This window comes from Chlorocebus sabaeus, chromosome 2, assembly GCF_047675955.1.
Source record: "Chlorocebus sabaeus isolate Y175 chromosome 2, mChlSab1.0.hap1, whole genome shotgun sequence".
NCBI classification, from domain to species: domain Eukaryota; kingdom Metazoa; phylum Chordata; class Mammalia; order Primates; family Cercopithecidae; genus Chlorocebus; species Chlorocebus sabaeus.
This window is the reverse complement of record NC_132905.1, coordinates 72,884,002-72,898,527: the sequence shown is the minus strand read 5'-3', so window position 1 is coordinate 72,898,527 and position 14,526 is coordinate 72,884,002. Positions and strand designations below refer to the sequence as shown.

The window sequence follows — 14,526 nt, the reverse complement described above, 5'->3', positions numbered from 1 at the left end:
CCATGCTAGATTTTGCTAATACAACCCATGTAATTACTCTTAAATTATTTATAATCATTTCATATATTTTTTCTTTTTAAGTTTATTTTGTATCATTTGTATTTGTGTTTGTAATAATGCTTATTTAGACTAAATTCACCACAGGAATAATTTCAGTTCTTAATACTATTTATTTTCTAATACAGTGCTCTCAGGCTTGTGATCTTAATTTTTCTTTCCATCGTTTTTTTTGTCTTTGAGACAGGATTTTACTCTGTTACTCAGGCTGGAGTGCAGTGGCGCAATCTGGCCCCACTGCCACCTCCACCTCATGGTTCAAGCAATTCTCAGGCTTCAGCCTTTGGAGTAGCTGGGATTACAGGGGTGCACCACCACACCAAGCTAATTTTTGTATTTTTAATAGAGGGGATTTTGCCATGTTGGCCAGACTGGTCTCGAACTCCTACCCTCAAATGATCTGCTCGCCTCGGTCTTCCCAAGTGTTGGGATTACAGGCATGAACCACTGCGCCTGGCCTCTTTCTTTCTTTTCTTAAACACATTTTTAGGATAATTTTTTTTCCAAGAAAGGTATTATTATAAGGCCTTGTGTAAGATCTTAGGTGTTTAAAAATATTTTTCCTGTTGTCTGAATTGAAAATTCTTAGTTTCCACATTTTTTTCCTTAAAACTCTGTAAACATTTCATGTGTGTGTATATTTAAAACTTAATTCTATATAGAAGTATAAGATCATCTTGACTTCGTTTTTTCTTAGTGACCAGGTGTTTTCCAAGTGAATGTTTACACGATGTCTTTCTGTTTTGTAGTTATAGTTTCAGAATGTTTTATGTGTAATTTCTATGTTCATCTATTTATTTTGTGGATCATGGGAAGTGAGTCTTTTTGCTTGCACAGTTAATACTTTTTCAGCTTAAAAACATTTTCCTTGTTCCTGATTTTGGTTATTGCTTTGCTTGTAATTATCTTGGTATTCTCCTAAGAAAGACACTAAATTATTTATTTGGCTTTCCAAACTCTCCTTCAAGATCATCTTCTTGCTCATCGCTTGTATCTTTGTTTTTACCTTCTCTTTTAAAAGGTTCTGAAATTTGCCCTCCACCAGATGCCTTTGATTTGTCGTGGTGACATCTGCTTTGCATGTACTCTTTTTCCCTGCTATTAGCCTTTCAGTCTCCTCCTCTGACCCTTCCTGCGCACGTCATCTGCCTCCTTTTAGTAAGTAGTGTGTTGTTATTATGATTTTAAAATCTCAGCTTGAGTTTAATGTAATTTCATCTTTTCATCTCTTCTTGAGTTCATGTCAACCTATTCCCTTTCTGTGGCTCTTTGAAGAAGCCAGGGCTGTCTTGTGGCTCGTTGAAAGCACCTAGTTTCCTAGAGCTTAATTCTGGTTCTTTCAGTAGATAATTCTCAGAGATTGGCTCTGTCTCTGAGTCTATAGTTGTTGTTCCCTTTTTCCTAGTCTCATATTGTTTGCCAGGCTTCAAGCTCTCTTTTTAAAATTTTAATTTAATTTAATTTTAAGTTCCAGGATACACGTGCAGGACATGCAGGTTTGTTACATAGGTATACATGTGCTATGGTGTGTGCTGCACCTATCAACCCATTACCTAGATATTAAACCCCTCACACATTAGCTGTTTATCCTGATGCTCTCCCTCCACCTCCCCCACTCCCCAAACAGGCTCCAGTGTGTGTTGTTCCCCTCCTAGTGCCCATGTGTTTTCGTTGTTCAGCTCCCACTTATAAGTGAGAACATGGAGTGTTTGGTTTTCTGTTCCTGTATAAGTTTGCTGAGGATAATGTCTTCCAGCTCTATTCATGTCCTTGCAAAGGACATGATCTCTTTCCTTTTTATGGTTGCATAGTATTCCACGGTGTATATGTACCACATTTTCTTTATCCAGTCTATCATTGATGGGCATTTGGGTTAATTCTATGTTTTTGCTGCTGTGAATAGTGCTGCAGTGAACATACACATGCATATACCTTTATAATAGAATGATTTATATTCCTTTGGGTAGATACCTAATAATGGGATTGCTGAGTCACATAGTGTTTCTGGTTTTTAGGTCTTTGAGGAATTGCCACACTGCCTTCCACAATAGTTGAACTAATTTACATTCCCACCAACAATGTAAAAGTGTTCCTGTTTCTCCACAGCTTCACCAGCACCTGTTGTTTCTTAACTTGGAGAATCATCATTCTGACTGGTGTGAGATGCTGTCTCATTGTGGTTTTGATTTGCATTTCTCTAGTGATGTTGAGCTTTTTTCATATGTTTGTTGGCTGCAAAAATATTCTGTTTTGAGAAGTGTCTGTTCATGTCCTTTGCCCAGTTTTTAATGTATTTTTTTGTTTTGTTTTTACATTTGTTTAAGTTCCTTGTAGATTCTGGAAATTAGACCTTTGTCAGATGGTTAGATTGTAAGAATCTTCTCCCATTCTGTAGGTTTTCTGTTTACTCTGACAGTTTTTTTTTTTTTCTGTGCAGATGCTCTTTAGTTTAATTAGATCCCATTTATCAACTGTAGCTTTTGTTGCAATTGCTTTTGATGTTTTCGTCATGAAATCTTTGCCTGTGCCTATGTCCTGAATGGTATTGCCTAGATTTTCTTCTAGGGTTTTTATAGTTTGGGATGTTAAATTTAAATCTTTAATCCATCTTGAGTTAATTTTTGTATGAGGTACAAGGAATGGGTCCGGTTTCGGTTTTCTGAATATGGCTAACCAGTTTTCCCAGCACCGTTTATTAAATAGGGAATCCTTCCTCCATTGCTTGTTTTTGTCAGGTTTTTCGAAGGTCAGATGGTTGTAGATGTACAGTCTTATTTCTGAGATCTCTATTCTGTTCCATTGGTCTATGTGTCTGTTTTCATACCAGTACCATGCTGTTTAGGTAATTGTAACCTTATAGTATAGTTTGAAGTCAGATAGTGTGATGCCTCCAACTTTGTTCTTTTTGCTTAGAATTATCTTGGTATACGGGCTCCTTTTTTGGTTCCATATGAATTTTAAAGTAGTTTTTTTTTTTTTTTTTTTTTTTTTCTTATTCTATGAAGAATGGCAATGGTAGTTAAATGGGAATAGTTCTGAATCTACAAGTTACTTTGGGCAGTATGACCATTTTTGTGATATTGATTCTTCCTATCCATGAGCATGGAATGTTTTTCCGTTTGTTTGTGTCCTCTCTGATTTCCTTAGCAGTAGTTTGTAGTTCTCCTTAAATAGGTCCTTCGCTTCCCTTGTTAGCTGTATTCCTAGATATTTTATTCTCTTTGTAGCAATTGTGAATGAGAGTTCATTCATGAGTTGGCTCTCTGCTTGTCTGTTGTTGGTGTATAGAAATGCTTGTGATTTTTGCACATTAGTTTTTTATCCTGAGACTTTGCTGGAGTTGCTTATCAGCTTAAGAAGCTTTTGGCCTGCCCAAGCCCTTTTTTTTTCTTCCTTAGTCATAAAGGAAAAAATGATCTAGATTTGGCATCTTCCATAGAAAAGAGGAATAGGTATGTTTGCCTTTCTCACATGGACAGCTGAAGGTGAGTCTTTATGTGTAGTCCCCTCTAAAGTGTCTAGGAAGCTCCCGTGGATGTGATGCTGGTGTACTGAAGTGGGATTTTCTACTCCTGCTTGATTTTCTGACCTTCTGAGAGTGAGATGCTAAAAACTGAAATCTCCAGCATGGTCTGCCACTGGAACCTTCATTCTTGCCCTGCCTGCCCCACAGTGCTTAAAATATTAGAATAATATTGCTATCGCTTAAGAAAGAATCACTTCTGCTAGTGCCAATGACTCACTGTTTCTTGAAGGAGTTACAAGCTTTGAAAACGTGCAGGAAAATGATGAGGTAGAAACATTCTGATCACCTCAAAACAGTTCCTGTTCAGTAGCAAAGCCACAGCTTTTTTTGTGTGTGTGTGGTTATTAGCTAGGGCAGACTGATATGGACATTCAAGATGCCATTCACCTTATTTGGACAAAAGTGTATGGACTACAGATTGATTTTCACAATTCCACTCTACCTAATTCATAATTAGAAATTCTAAAGCCAGGCGTGGTGGCTCACACCTGTAATCCCAGCACTTTAGGAGGCTGAGGCAGGAGAACCACTTGAGCCCAGGAGTTTGAGACCAGTCTGTGCAATATAGCACAACCTAGACTTTACCAAAAAATCAAAAGATTAGCCAGGTGTGGTGGCATGTGCCTGTGATCCCAGCTACTTGGGAGGCTGAGGCAGGAGGATCCTTTGAGCACAGAAGGTTGAGGCCGCAGTGAGCCCTGATCATGCCACTGCAATCCAGCCTCAGTGACAGAGCAAGACCTTGTCTCAAAAAAAAAAAAAAAAAAAAGAAAAAAAGAAAAAATCTGATAGTAATTAGAGTGTTAATCTTTGCCTTTATAAAGTGTTTTAGCAAGACTTTGGAGGGGGTGCTGCAGGAGGTGTTAACTGGGTACCCTTTAAACAGGAAAGTCCTCGTGATGTCACTTCTGGATTAAAAGATATGCATATGTAATTGACATTTCTTGCACATTCGTAATTTGCCAAGTACCATGCCCACTGCTTGATAAATATTATCTAACTTAATCTTTATAATGACCCTATGAAGTCAATGTTATATGGTTTCTGTTTGCAGATGAGACACTGGGTTAGGAGGGTCAAGTAACCTTCCCAAGGTCATTGTACTAGGAATAGGAGGCCACGTGGTGAGAGTTCTCATGAATGCCTTCTCGTTCCAAGTACATGGCCTTATACAAAAGTCATTCTCAAACCCAGGTACCTGGAAGATAGAAAGGACTGTCTCCTTTCCTTCCTTCCTTCCTTCCTTCCTTCCTTCCTTCCTTCCTTCCTTCCTTCCTTCCTTCCTTCCTTCCTCCCTCCCTCCCTCCCTCCCTCCCTCCCTCCTTCCTTTTTCTTTCTTGATGGAGTTTCACTCTTGTTGCCCAGGCTGAAGTACAATGGCGCGATCTTGGCTCACTGCAACCTCCCCCTCCCTGGTTCAAGCAATTCTCTTGCCTCAGCCTCCAGAGTAGCTGGGATTACAGGCACGCACCACCATACCCGGCTAATTTTGTGTTTTCCGTAGAGACGGGGCTTCTCCGTGTTGGTCGGGCTGGTCTTGAACTCCTGACCTCAGGTGATCTGCCCATCTCAGCCTCCCAAAGTGCTGGGATTACAGGCGTGAGCCACTATGCCTGGCAGAAAGGACTTTCTAATAACTTTGTATTGTCTTTAATTTGGGAGGAGTGGCTCTTCCTCATTACTATAATTTAAATGTGTTTGTTAACAGAGCAAGTTTTCTACTCATTGGCTGCCTCTTTTAAGGGAGGCAAAGGGAGCTTGCTTTAATCATCCCATTGACAATTCTTTTGTCTTAAAATTTGCTGCAGCCTGTGACCTGGGAAGAGACCATCTAAACACCTCTGTTTATCTTCTGGCATCTCATTTTTATTCCAGCCAGCTGGGAGTGAAGTGATCTGATTCTCTCAAATGCCAGTTGCTTCTTTTTAATCTTATCTTCTAGGAAAACAATTTATCCTCCTATTAGCAATATAAATTCCAGTGATCTATTCTTGGAAAAGCCTATTCAAACAAAAATACTGACTTTGATCTGGTAACTTCATTAGAATACACTAGGATTCCAATTTAAATTTTGACTTGTTACTTTTTGAATCAGCTCCTTCCTCCTCTATTTCTTAATTAGTAGACCCATGAGAAATCAAAATGGATAAAGAAGGGGGGAGATATGTACAGTTGCTCAATGATAGGATAACTTAATAGTTCTTCTTGCATTTAGGGGCAGAGGAGCCATGAAAGAGAAGGGCACACTTTCCTTAGATGCCTACTCTGTGTCAGGTATTATACTAGATATAATTAGTTGGTCTTACTTTGGAACACTACTAGGCCTGAGCCAGGGCCTACTGACTCATAAAAGTTTAGAGTTGGAAAGAATCTCAAAGGTCATTTAGTCCAGTCATTACCTATTCGGTGAGTCCTCCAGCAATATGTTATTTTGCACTTTCTAGTCCCCTTTTGAACTCTGTATTCCCCACTGCAGCTTATTCCATGGTTAATAATTCTAATTATCAGAAAGTTTTGTCTCCAGGTAATGTCCACCCAGGATTCCTCTTTCTATCCTCTATAACCCAAACAGCATGATGAATCTGTCCTCCCCATGGCAATCTTCCAGGTATTGGAAGTTGGACATTAAGTGGCCCACAGGGCTACTCCAGGCCAAATGTTATGTTTAGATTTAGGGTTAGTGTGACTTGAGACTCACCGGCCACCTTCAGAGTTCCTGCAGCCCTCCACATCTCATTTTTCCCTGTGGCTCTGGGCTAAGTGTGCATAGTTGAGATCATTCCATAGCCCCTTCACTCTAAATAAATACTTCTTTAGGCATCAAGATGTATTATTATCCATATATTCACTACCATTTAAGTGTCTACAAAGTACACTTGCTTTATGTGTATTAACTTTATCCCATACAAAATCCTTGGATAATAGGCATTAGAACTATATGAAACTGTCATATTTATAGGTCAGAAATGGTTGAATATTAGCAACTTCAAATGGCTTAATTATTACAAATCAGATTTGACAGATGAGAAAAATGGAGACTTGGAAATGTCATTCAAACCCACAAAGCCAGCAAGAGGAGGTGCTTCAGGTGAGGTCTACACCTGAATCTGTTGAGGTCTACATCTGAATCTGTCTAGCTCTAAAGTGGGCTCGTCCTGCTGCACGTGCTGTTTCCATATGCATTATCTTGCAGTTGCATATGCAAGATTCAAAGTAAAGATGAAGGGGTCACAGTCTTCTGGAAAGGAAAGAGGAATTTGAGACATTTACATATTTGCTAAGTAAATCTTTATTCCCCATGATGTGGTTTGGCTCAGGGTCCACACCCAAATCTCATCTCAAATTGTAATCCCCATGTGTAAAGGGAGGGATCTGTAATCCTCACGGGTTGAGGGAGTGAGATGATTGGATCACGGGGACAGTTTCCTCCATGCTGTTCTCATAGTGAGTGAGTTCTCATGAGATCTGATGGTTTTATAAGTGTTTGGAAGTTCCTCTTTTGTGCTTCTCTCTCCTGCTGCCTTGTGAAAAAGGTGACTGCTTCCCCTTCCACCATGATTATAAGTTTCCTGAGGCCTCCCCAGCCATGTGGAACTGTGAGTCAATTAAACCTCTTTCTTTTGTAAATTACCCAGTCTCAGGTATTTCTTTATAGTAGTGTGAAAACAGACTAATACACCCCACTTACTATGTGTGTGACCTCGAGGAATTTATTGAACCACCTGAGACACAATTAGCTCGTCTAAAATTGGGTTATTAATATTTAACTTGTAGTACTTATGTGAGGATGAAGTAGATTGATATTCTGTCAAGCTCCTGCCCAGTGCTCTTCGGATGCCTGGCACATCCTGCTGTATATAGAGTCTTAGCCCATTCACTCACTCACTCTCCTCTGTCAAAGGTAGCCCAGTTTTTTCTGTAAAGGGCCAGTACTAATAATGTAGGCTTCTTTGGCCAAGGGGAAATGTCCTCAACTCTTTGAGTATGTGTTCTCTCTGAAAGGCTAATAGTTCTTTTTATATTTTACTTTTAAAAATGTAAAAATTATTCTTAGCACACAGCCCATACAAAAATAGGTGTCTCCAACAGCTTCCCACTCATCTCTCTCTCAGTATTCCTTCCTCATTCATCCAGAAAACAGGAGCTATCAGACGGGATGGGCTCCCTCTGCCATGCCTCCCTTCATGGTGCCCACATTCTCTTTCCTGTCTCTGGTTTTAATTTTAATTTTTAATTTTACTTTTTTGGGACAGGGTCTCTCTCTGTCACCCAGGATGGAGTGCAGTAGTGTGATCTTGGCTCACTGAAGTCTTGACCCCCTGGACTCAAGAGATCCACCCACCTCAGCCTCCCAAGTAGCTGGAATTACAGGAACCCACCACCATATCTGGCTAATTTGAACATTTTTGTAGAGAGGGGGCCTCATTATGTTACCCAGGCTGGTCTCAAACTTCTGTGCTCAAGTGATCCTCCCACCTTGGCCTTCCAAGTGCTGGGATTACAGACCTGATCCACCACACCTGGCCTCTTTTCATCTCTGGTCACAGTGAAGGAGCTCTCTGGTCTCCAGACCGAGCCAGCCCCTTCAATTGTACATTATGTCCTGTTGTCTCCCACTCATTCAGGAATATTGTTCCATCCATCCTCCCCTATCTCCTTTAAAGCAACTAACATTTCTTCACTGGATCTTCCCTATCAGCATGCAAACATGCTATGATTTGTTCCATTCTAAAAGATTCCCTTGATTCTGCTTTCTCCTCCATCTGCCACTTTACATTTCTCTCAGCAAAACTCCATGAATGAGTTAATGGCATAGGCTAACTCCAATTTCACTCTTTCCATTCTTTCTTCACCATTACTCTATCAAGGTCAGTAATGACCTTCAGGTACTCCAATGAGCAATTCTCAGTCCCCCAGGACTGACTTTGCCACAGATGGCCACAGGGTCATTCCCTTCTTTCTGGATGAGCCCTTCACTTGCCTTCTACCAGGCTCTACTGCCTTTCCTCCTTAGTTGCTGCTGATTCCTTCTCAGCTTCACAGTCTCTTGATATTGGAGAGTCCCAAGGATTAGTCCTTGCATGCCATCTATTTTTTTAAGTCTACATTCACTCTCATAGTGATTTTGTACAACCTCATGACTTTAAGGACCATCCATAGGTTGATGATTCCCATATGTATATCTCCAGCCTGACCTGTTTCCTCAACTCCAGATTTATAGACATGACTGTTCATTCAACATCTCCCTATTAGGCATGTCAAACTTAGCATGTCTGTAACTCAGCTCCTTATATTCCATTTCACCATCAACAAAATTGACTCCTCTCACAATCTTTCTCGTCTTTGAAAATTACAACTCTATTCTTCCAATCACTCAGGCTAAAACCCGGGCTTTATTCTTTTAAAAGATTTTTAAAGTCAACTTTATGACATACATGTCCAGTAAAGTGTAACATTTAAAGTGCACAACTCAATGAGTTTGGATATACACCCATAATGCCATTGCCACAATTAATTTACAGAACATTTCTATCTCCTTTGTCACCCATTCCTCCCTTTAACTCTGTCCCCAGGAGACCACTGATTTACTTTTCATCATGACTAGTTTACATTTTCCAGAATTTTATATAGATGGAGTTATACAGTGTGTACTCTTGTTATGTCTGTTTTACTTAGAGTGAATATTTTGATATTTATTCATGTTGTGTGAAGTGGTAGTTTACTTCTTTGTGTTGTGATTAATATTTCATTATACAGACACTCCACGATTTGCTTATGCATTCTTCATGTGATGAACGTTTGAGTTGCTCCCAGTTTTTGGCAATATTATGAATAAAGTTGCCATGAACATGCTGTAGTGGTCTTTATGTAGATATTTGATTTCATATTTCTTGAGTAAATCACCTAAGAGTGACATGTCTGTGTGGGTAGGTGCATTGTGTAGCTTTTTAAGAAACTGCCAAATAGTTTTCCAAGGTGGCTGTACCATTTTGCATTTCCATGAGCAGTGGATTATAGTTCCAGTTCCTCCACATTCTTGCTTGACTATATCTTTGCTCTCTTTTTCTCACGTCCAGCTTCCCATTCATTAGCAAGTTCTGTTGCCCAAACCTTCAAAATATACCTAGAATCTTACCCCTTTTCAACCTATTACTGTGACCATTTGGGTCCGAGACAGTCTTATCTCTCATTGGATTTTTTTGCGATAGCTTCCTGCTTGTACCCTTGTTTTCTTCAGTGTTCTCAAAACAGCAGTTTAAATAAACTTGTTAAAATATAAGCAGCTTCTATCATTCCACTGTTTTGTTTTGTTTGAGACAAGGTCTTGCTCTTTCACCCAGGTTGTCATAACCATAGTTCACTGCAGCCTTGAACTCCTGGGCTCAAGTGATCCTCCTGCCTTGTCCTCCCAAGTAGCTAGGACGACAAGCACGTGCCACCACACCCAGTTAATTTTTAAGTTTTTGTTGTAGAGAGGTGGGTCTTGCTATGTTGCCCAGGCTGGTCTTGAATTCCTGGCTTCAAGGGATCCTCCTGCCTCAGCCTCACTCCACTATTTAAAACTCTCAGTGCCTTCCCATGTCAGAACTAATGCCAAGACATCCCAGTGCACATCTGGCCATCCCTTGCACTCCTTACCTTTTCACCCTCCTACTTCTCTTCCCCTCTTTTCTTTCTCTCTGTGCTGTTATTTGAACACACAAGTGTGCTCCTATCTCAGGGCCTTTGCTGATGCTGTTTAAGGTTCCCTTCTTTCCCAGATATATGTACATGCCTTGCATTCTCACTTCTTTCAGAACTTTACTCCAATAACACTTTTCTTATGAAGCTTTCCCTGATTCGTCCATTTAAAATTGCACCCTCCCCACACTCTCTGTTTCATTTCCCTACTTTATTTTTTGCCATTACACTTATTACCATTTGGTATTCAATATATGTTTGTTGATCTTCCACTATGTGCTAAGGACCATTCTAGGTCCCAGGGATGCAAATTAAATGAAATAGTAAAAAAATCTCTATCATCATATAATTTGCACATATATTACTAATGTATCTTGCTTCTCAATTGTTTCCCATCCACTAGAATAAAAGTGTTGTGATAACAGGGATGCTGTTGGTTTTGTTCAGTGCTGCATTGCTAGTGCCTAGAATGCCTGGCAAATTGCAGGCTCTTAACAAATACCAAGCTGTTGTCTTTTTTTTTTTTTCCCAAAAAAAAAAAAAAAAAAATGCTTGCTCCAAGTGTGGAATAGATTCCTACAGTGTCATACTTTAGACCTTGAGGGAATCTGCAGCCTGTGAAAACTGAAGACACAATTGAATTGTTAATTAAACACTGGAACCAGTTCAATTCTATGATCCTCTAAGGAAAGGATTTTAAGTGGTGAAGTAGTGTTAATCTCACTTTCCAGACAACTTATCATGGCAGAGCAAAGTTCTCCTTCGACAGCCCCTTCCAAGACCTTTAGAACAGCCTGAGAGCTGAGTGATGAGGCTGGCTGCTCCACTGATTGCCTCTTCCTTAGGGGACATGTCTTTTAACACTTCTGTCTAGTTGAGTGCTTCCCAAAGTATAGTCTCTTGACTACCTGCATTAGCATTGATCAACTTAACCACTGAATGAGAATCTTTGGAGGTAGGCTTCTAAAAGTCTTCATTATTTACAAACTCTGGAGGTAGTTGGTTAGAATTTGAAGTTTGCAATTATTTCTTTTAAAATCTGAGTTAGTGCATCTGGATCCAGGAGGATTGAATTACTGTACTTGATGGCAGTATGGCAGGAAGCATCCGGGGGTAAATTACAATGTCCAGGAGAGGATTAGAAGCTTTCATTAAAGCTCAACGTTAGTATTTTTTGGCTATGCCCTTGTTACAAGTTGAATTTTGTGTTCCCCCCAAATGAAGTTCCAACTCACAGCGCCTCAGAATGTGACCTTAATTGGAAATAGAGACGTTGCAGATGTGATTTGTTAAGACAAGGTCAGACGGAAATAGAGTGGGCCCTAATCGGACTGGTGTCCTTATGAAAAGATCTCCATGTGAAGAGAAGAGACACAGGGAGAATGTCATGTGGCAATAAGGGATTGGAGGGAGGCATCTGTAAGCCAGGGAACACCACAGATTGACAACAAATCCCCAGAAGTTAGGAATAGGCAAGGGATTTCCCTACAGATTTCAGAGGGAGTGTTGTCCTACTGACACCTTAATTTTGGACTTCTAGCCTCCAGAACTGTGAACATTTCTGAACAATACATTTACACAATACATTTTTGTTGTTTTAAGTCACCAATTTTGTGGTACTTTGTTATGGCAGCCCCAGGAAACTCACAGGAAACCTCCTTTATATTTCACTAACAGCTACAATGATATTGTTGAGATGGGACTGTAGATGAAAGAAGAAGCAGGAGTGATAACTTCAGGGATTTTTAGAACTCAGGAAATTTTAAACGGAGGCTTGAGATTTCCCTAAAGGATTGACAGAGAGACCAATGGAAGACTAGCAAACCGAGAAAAATGTCAACACCTACATGAAAGCTGATGTATGATATAAGTGGCATTGTTAAATCAGTGAGAAAGAGATAGACTAGATAACATGTAGGAGTGGGAAAATTGGCTATGCACATGCAAAAATAAAACTAGAGCTCATATAATAATAAGAGTAATCCCTTCTACTGCACTCAGTAGGTGCTGTTCTAAAAGGTTTTTATATATTCTAATTGCAACTTTACTCTTACCTATGAGTAGGTACCCATTTACAGATTAAGAAACTAGAGTACATGGAAGTTAAATGACAGGCTAAAAAGTAGCAGAGCTGAGAAGTGAACCCAGGTAGTCTGCCTCTGGACTCCAGGTTCTCAATCCCGAAGTCGTGCTGCTTTACACCTCCTAGGGATGTGAACCCAAGGTTTGTTCAACACCTGACTGTGAAAATAAAAACTCTAAAAATGTAGAAGAAAATAAAGGATAATATCTTCAAGACTTTAGGGTAGGGAATAAAGAAAACAGAAAACAGACAAATTATAGAGATAAATATTGACAACACAAACTACGTAAAACATTTTTGTTCATCGAAAGATATTATAATAAGAACGAAAAAGAGAAAGATATTTGCAGCTTGTATAATCAACAGAGGATTAATATCCAGTTTATATAAGAAATTCTCTATATCATTAAGAAAAGGACAATGAACAACATTATCAAAAAACAGTCGCCCCCCCCCCCCCAAAAAAGAACATGGAATCTCACAGATGAGAAATAATAAATTATAAATACTGATTTGAAGAGATTATTAACTCTACTAGTAATGTGGATAATGGTAAAAGAAATCACTGTGAGGTATAATTTCACACTCCTATTGGTAGAAAATTTAAAATCTGACTATCAAATGGTTACAAGGATATAAGGCAATAACAATTCCTTTTCACAGCCAGGGGAATGTAGATTTGTGTAGCCACTTTGGAGATCAATTTTGCAATATTTAGTAAAGTTGGAAATTAATTTCCTCTGTGACTCAGCAGCTTTTACTCCAGAAATATGCCCTAGGCCATCTTGTCCATATTCCCAGGGAGACAGAGTCAAATGGTTTATTGTGGCAAACACTTAGAAACAACTTCAGTAGCCACAACAGAAACATGGATTAACTCATGGTGGAGTGTTCATATGATAGATATTATGTAACACTGAAAATTAATGAACTAGAGCCAAATACATTCATGAAAGAACCTCATAAACATAATGTTGCTTGAAAAAGCAAATTGAATAAAAATATATAAAAATTTAAAACATACAAATAAGACTAAAAGTTAAAAAATAAAAGAAGAACATATAAAGGTTCAAAATATACAATACAAATACGTGCACCTACTGTGTACCCACTGATACGGTTTGTCTGTGTCGCCACCCAAATCTCATCTTGAATTGTAGTTCCTGTAATCCCCACGTGTCATGGGAGGGACCTGGTGGGAAGTAATCGAATCATGGTGGTTGTTAACCCCCTGCTGTTGTCCTCATGATAGCGAGTTCTTATGAGATCTGATGGTTTTATAAGAGGCTTTTCCCCCTTTTGCTTGGTGCTTCTCCTTGCTGCCACCATGTGAAGAAGGATGTGTTTGCTTCCCCTTCTGCCATGATTTAAGTTTCCTGAGACCTCCCCAGACATGCTGAACTGTGAGTCAATTAAACCTCTTTCCATTATAAATTACCCAGTCTCAGGTATGTCTTTATTAGCAGCATGAGAATGGACTAATACAGTAAATTGGTACCATGTAGTGGGATGCTGCTGTAAAGTGCCTGAAAATGTGGAAGTAACTTTGGAACTGGGTAACAGGCAGAGGTTGTGAAACAGGAGAGTTCCCTGACCTCCCTCACAGGACATGTGACAGGGGTGTGGCTCTCTGTTCAGCCACTGTGAACTCAAACCCCTTATGGGAGGGGGAGCACACAGAGGGGCAGGTGCAGAAACTGGGGTGAGCACTTTTAGGCTCCAGCCCCATGGCAGTGTCTAGGAGTGGATGTCTGTGACTCCCAAAGACCAGTGGGCACATGTTACAGTGTACTTTTTTAGCCTTGCTCTCCACTGATAGCCTAAGTGTTAACCAGCTCAGTGGACTCTGCCATTTTGCAAGGGCAGAGGGCCAGTGTGACAGCCTTCTGTATCCCGAGGTCTTGTCCAGCATCCTGGAAGAACTGGGTCACACATAGACTTGAAGGATGAATGTGGAGGTTTTATTGAGTGGTAGAGGTGGTTCTCAGTGGGATGGATGGGGAGCTGGACAGGGGTTGTAGTGCGGAGATGATGTTCCCCTGGAGTTTGGCTATCCAGTGGCTGATCTTGTCTCTGACCATCACCAGCTGAACTCCTCTTGATGTTCAGATATTCCTTCTCGTCTCTCCTTCTCTGCTGTGCCATTCTGCCACTCTTCTGCTCCTCTGTTCATCTGGTC

General features: G+C 40.0%; 1 long non-coding RNA gene across 2 annotated transcripts in view; it reads left to right on the top strand.

The window, feature by feature from the left end:
• Positions 1–14,526, top strand: part of LOC119621443 (uncharacterized) — a 70,323-nt gene that overhangs the window by 26,813 nt on the left and 28,984 nt on the right. The window lies entirely within an intron of this gene.